Source organism: Silene latifolia, chromosome 9 (genome assembly GCF_048544455.1).
Source record: "Silene latifolia isolate original U9 population chromosome 9, ASM4854445v1, whole genome shotgun sequence".
Lineage (NCBI taxonomy): Eukaryota > Viridiplantae > Streptophyta > Magnoliopsida > Caryophyllales > Caryophyllaceae > Silene > Silene latifolia.
In genome coordinates, this window is record NC_133534.1 from 124,506,669 (window position 1) to 124,513,026 (window position 6,358).

At 38.2% G+C, this 6,358-nt stretch overlaps 1 pseudogene; it reads left to right on the forward strand.

Annotated features, from left to right (window-relative positions):
• Positions 1-1,599: 1,599 nt before the first annotated feature.
• On the forward strand, positions 1,600-4,506 carry LOC141600041 (protein ANTAGONIST OF LIKE HETEROCHROMATIN PROTEIN 1-like; annotated as a pseudogene).
• Positions 4,507-6,358: the final 1,852 nt, after the last annotated feature.

The window sequence follows — 6,358 nt, forward strand, 5'->3', positions numbered from 1 at the left end:
CGTGGGGGTGGACAAAAAGATTACGGGAAGGAAAGGTAGGATCCGGATTTTGATCGGCCGGAGTGGAAGTCGAAGCGGTGTGACGAGTTTTACCCATGATCGGAGAAAAGAAAAAAAAAGGTCGAAAGAGGGATTGCAAAAGGAAAGTACCTGGTGGAAAGCGGCGGTGAGAGTGGCGAATTCTGGCAAGAGAGCAAAAGGGAGAAGAAGGGTTTTAGAGAGAGGGAGCGGTTTTAAATTTTGAAATGAATGAGAGGAGGAGGTGGGTGGTAGGTGTTATAAATAAGGTAAGAGGGAATAGGGTGCGAGAAATGAGGAGAAAAGAGTAGGGGCAATGATGAGTGCACAGGAAGATATGCAAAAGACGGCGCGAGGTTTGAAGATGATCCGTAATTCCTTATTCGACGCCTCGAGACGTATCTCACAAGGAATTAGGGGCAAACTGTTTGGGCCAAATCAGCTTATTGGCCTAATAAAGAGGAAGCCCAAGTAAATCCATCTAGAAAGTTGGGCCGAGGAGCATATGACTACAGGGAGCCCGTCAGTAGAAGGAGCCCGCGCATTGAAGAGTCGTCAGAGAGAATTCAGGGACAATAGAAGGAGGGGATCCGTTTATGGAAAAAGTTATGATAGGACTAATATTGCTTACCGTAAACGAAGTAGGATACATCTAGGGTTCTTACCCTATAAATAGCAAAAAAAGCAAACAAGAAAAGGCATTCAAGATCTCTCAAGCATACACATAACACATTGTGCTAGCTATAATTACATCCCGTCTCTATTGTACTCGTTCTCATATTAACCAGCTAGTGCAATCCTTGGAAGGATACCGTCCCTTCCCGCGGTCGTTTCCCACATTGGGTTTTCCGCGTCATCAAGTCTCACGTGTCAACCTTTATTTACGTCTTTAATCTCTTTATTTAGATTCAACATAAACATACAATCAGCATACAACGAGTAAGACCACATTGACCTCGCTTAATCTAATTCGGTAGAAAATTACCAAAACAATCACAATCACAATTTACCCTAATCTCCTAATAATAAGATATATCTTACATTCGTAAGTGCATTCTAATAGTTAGTTAACTTAGTCTACTTATTTTATATCTGATTAAAATTAAGATGTTAATATATCAAGAATTGAGGAATTTAATAGGCTTATAGCATCCGAACCTCAAAGATATTATTATTGTAATTGCTTCCAATCATTATAATATCATTTCAATTTTTCAGAAGCATCCAGAACCCTAAGCAAGACGCCTTGCTGACTGTGGCATTGGCTTTGGTGGAAAAACTATTGGTGATGAGATGGATATTTCTGTGTCGTTATAGACCCTAGCGATAATGATGTTGTCAACCTTAGGCCTGACAGTTTGAGGCATGCTGTCATCTAAGAAGAGCCACTATGTATCGAGTTTCAGTACGGTTTCATCATGATATAGTGATTTAGTATGCAGATGAGCTTGTAATGAACAACTTAATGCTGTGTTTGGGAACCCTCATTTAGAATTGAATTCAGGAATCGTGCCAATTCTAATGTTTGGCTATCCCATAGAATATGAAATGGAATTGGCCCAAATCCCACTTAATTCCAGCCCAGAGTAAATAGAAGCCCTCTCAAATCCCATCCATACCCACGTCATTTCATTTCCGCACATCTTAGAAACTCTCACAACTCTGCGATTTCTTCCCCAATTATAACCCCTATTAGAAACCCTAATTTTTCCGATTTCTACCCTAATTTTTACGATTTCTTGCTGATTTCGCATCAGGTATGAATCAATTTCTTCTTCATTTTCGCCTTATTATTATTGATCATGTTAATATCAACAGTGGAGTTTGAATTATGCTGATTTCTTTCAATTTTCAATATCAATTTCTTGATTAATTTCTGCTATTATATTCATTTCTTGTCGTTATTCCCAAATTAATCGTGTTTTGTTATTCATTATGAGTTTGAATTGTGCTTAATTTTAGTGGAAGAAATGAATTTCCTTGAGATATGGCCATACATCTATGTTATATATAATGTAGAAATGATTAATCTCGTTTATATTTTGGCGAAGAACACATTTAATGCATGGATAGTCATACAAGGTTTGTGCTGTACTCTGACAAACCGTGTTCGAGTTCGAAGCTTGTTATTTGTTATCTTCTGCACGTCAGTGTGTTGTGAAGTGTTTGTAGTCATGCATTAGTGCAGCTTATATATCATTTCAGAGAACAGTATGTATGTATATACACTATATATGAATTCATGCAGCTTCACATATTCGTTGCTGTAGTTTCTATGATTTAGCCTGTTTGTATGATTTTTCATTTGTTTGAATATTCTCATCCTTGTTCACTACTTTGTGTTGTTGTTTTAAGATGCGTATGACTTATATGATTTACGGTTTTTAGGTTGTGAGCTTTAACACAAGGAAAAAATGGCTGACGAAATTAATGGTATTGAGTTAAGGAAGCGTGCTAGGGAAGATTATGATGACGAAGTCGAGTTGTTTGCAATTATTTTTGATTTTATCAATGTAATATTATGTTCACGGCATCAGATTAATTATCGAGAGAAACAAATAGCTTGGTGTGAACATGAACGGGTTGAGAAAAGAAAATATTGGTTGAATTCATTAATGAACGACCGCATATGCCGAGAACAATTGCGAATGGATAGACATTGTTTTGTCAAATTGTGTCGCATTTTGCAAATCAAAGGGGGTTAAAGACTACTAGAAATGCCACAATTAAGGAAGTTGTAGCCTATTTTCTTCATATTCTTGGCCATGACTTGAAAAATAGGACCATTAGGGCTGTGTATACTCGATCGGAAGAAACTGTGAGTCGTCATTTTCATATGGTGCTTAGAGTTGTGATGAAAATAGGTCAATATTACATAAAAGAAAGAGATTCTACTGTAAGTTTTGCCATAGATAGGAAATGGAAATGGTTTGAAGGGGTAGTCGGAGCGCTTGATGGGACACATATAGAAATGACCGTCTATAAGCATGACCGACCTAGATATAGCAATAGTGATATTACTACTAATGTTCTAGCTACGTGTGATAACAATCTTCGCTTTAGCTATGTTTTGCCGGGTTGGGAAGGTTCGACATCAGATCCTCGGGTTCTTTATGATGCCCATCGAAGACCTAATGGTCTAAAACTTGTTCCAAACAAGTATTATCTGGTGGACTTAGGGTATACTAATGGACCGGGTTTTTTAGATCCTTACAAACGTACTCGATATCATTTGAACTTATGGAGAGGAAATACCCCAACCAACTACAAAGAACTATTTAATTTGCGTCATTCCTCAGCCCGAAACACCATCGAAAGAGCATTTGGTATATTGAAGAAGCGATGGGCTATACTTAGGAAAAGTATTTTTTATGATAAGAAAACACAAGTTAGAATTATAAATTCCTGTTTTATTCTTCATTATTTTGTGAGGGGTGAAAATATGAATGAGGATGACTTGTTGGTGGAGGTTGATGAAGAATTAGCGAATTCAATCGGAGATGATATTGAAGTTGAGGATGACATAGGACTTGTTTCAACCGTGCGCTCGACAGTAGAGTGGAATAATGCGTTTAGAGATAGCTTAGCTTTGAGTATGTTTGTAGAATACCAAGTCCGGAGACCATAAAGGTAAACTTTTGAATGAGTTTCTTTGCCTAATCTGTAGAATAGAATTTCTTATCTGTTGAGTGTATGCTAAATAATGAAGAGTGTATGTTTGCAACATAGGTTTTAGTTGTGCCGACTACTAGAGACCACGAGGTAACATTCTAATCAATGATGGTCAATTCTTTTAATAGGTCTGGCCATGAGTAATAAAGGGAAAGCACCTATGTCATCATCAACACATTCTAAGAAGAGAGGTTATGTAACTTGGACCAAGCAAATGGATGAGACAATGATTGGAGTATTGCATAATACGTTAAAAGAAGGTAACAAGGCGGAGGGTGAATGAAAGCCACACGCATACCATGTCGTAGCTGATGAAATTAGGGCCACAATGGGCGTCGTTGTCTCCACAGATAATGTGAAAAATCGATTGAAGTCTTGGAAAAAGCATTATGCGAAGATAAGTGATATTAGAACTTTCACAAAGTTCAGATGGGATGAGGATCGAAAAATGATTGTTATAGAGTCTGAAGACTCAGAGCAATGGTCCACATTTATCAAGGTATGACACTTGAATTTAGTGCTTGTTTAGTACATTATAGAGCCCATAGAAAGGCTGTGCTGAAAGTGTTGGTTCTTGTCTCTGACTATATTTTTTATTATGCTGAAGGCTGTACAAACTCCTTTTATTTTTCTGTTTCTTTTATGCTTTGGCATTCCATGAATGTTGGTTCTTGTTTCTGACTATATTTTTTTTTTTCTTCGTTCTCTTGACATCGAATCTTCTATTCAGAAAGTTATGTATCAGTTTTATGTGTGAAACCAATTGATGAACTCTATACGTAATGATGATTCATGAATGTACAGATGTTTAAGCTATGTACCTCTAAGTTTGTAGGATTTAAAATTTGACTCGGATAAATTTGTGAGATTGTTGTGGATTAATACTAGAGTTAAAGATTAATGCTTGTATTTTCGAAAAACAAATGAATTCCAAGAGTCTTCCAAACACTAGTATGGAATTGAAATCTATAATTGAATTCCATGGGTTAACCAAACAACTTTTGGGAATTGGAATTGGAATTGAATATCTCCATTTCAACAAAATGAATTAGATTCATGTAAACAAAATGAATTCTTATTTGTCAAACACTACCTAAAGACAATTGACAGTCATGGGTCAAACATCCACATAGCCAATGGAGTTTATATCACGATCCAGTATGTATTAAAGAACATTATCCATGGCATCCACATCTTTATGAAGAAAACGTTTTATGTGATTATGAATTGATAATTATTATTAACAACACATGTAGTTTATATGCAATTGAATGAGATTCTTGATTGTAGGAATCTACAACAATTCTGCTAGGATACACAATAACATATTTGGAAAAAGCAAATAGTTTTTTTTTTTTTTTTTTTTTTGGCAACTGTAAAGAAAGTTCTTATACAATTGGCATTAGACTCATATGGTCAAATGCACTTTTTTTAGTAATATCATAAACTAAGACAATTAAGTAACTAAAACGGCTTAGATCAATGTGTTGATGGCGTACGGCTGGCTGCACACGGAGTTCTACTTCAACATCCAACTCATTCTTGAAAGGACGATTAGATCTGGCCAAATGAACGGGCATATCTTTACTCATCTTAATTGACAAAGTTTCGGAGAAATACCTGCAACAAGACACAAAAATGTGCCTCGGAGATTCATCCCCTTGGCTATGATAAACACCATCAAGAGACCAATGAGACCCTTGAACCATCGAGAAAGCGCAAAGTGCACTTACACCACTAGGACGTAGAAAGAAAAGGCGGAAACCAGACCAAGATCTACCTCCAGAGGAGAGAAAACTCCTACACTTTGAACAACAAACCCCGCGGACAAGCAACTCATAGCTTAGAAAAGCGAGTAAAGAGATAGCTAACGATGTAGAAACCAGCCTATACAGTCCCCTAACCAAAACCATCTCAACAGGCCAGAGAGAGATGGGCACAACACAAGCCGGTTGCAATATTACCGTCGTCATTATTAAGCCTAGAATAATCTGATGAACAAGCACCCCAATGTTTAAGGGACATGACACCCTTAGCCAAAAGGAGGTTATTATATGACGAACTACCACCCCAAAGAATTAGGGACATGGCACCCTTAGCAAAGAGGATATTATTATTTGGAATATTGAAAAACAAAATACACAAGGACTAAATAGCATAAGTAGATTGAATTGAAAACCACCGCATCCGACCCAACCAACACCACTACCAAACACCTACTCAAACCTACCAAGTCACTTCCAAGGCAGAGAAACCCCACCAACCAAGAACTCATTTCAGACGAAGAAAACGGCAACCCCATCCGTCACATCAAGACCAACGAAAGACCCGGCTGACACACAAAACGAACCAAATCCAACCACAACTCCAAAAGAAGTCCCCTGAGACCCGAAACTTACATGCAAGAAGACCAACAATGTCCAACACAGACACTGACCAGACAGACAACCACGGATGTAGCCGATTGGTGGGGGGAAAGGGGCGAGGGGAAGGGGGACACCAAATCGGCCAGACCCATAACCATAAAACAACCACAAATTAAACAAGATGAGTTATACCCATCGACATAGGACAGGGACAGAGAGCCTTACCTGGGGTGGGGGAAGGGGCGAGGGGAAGGGGGACACACCCTGCCAGGGTTGCATGCAAGATCGGCGCGGACAAGACA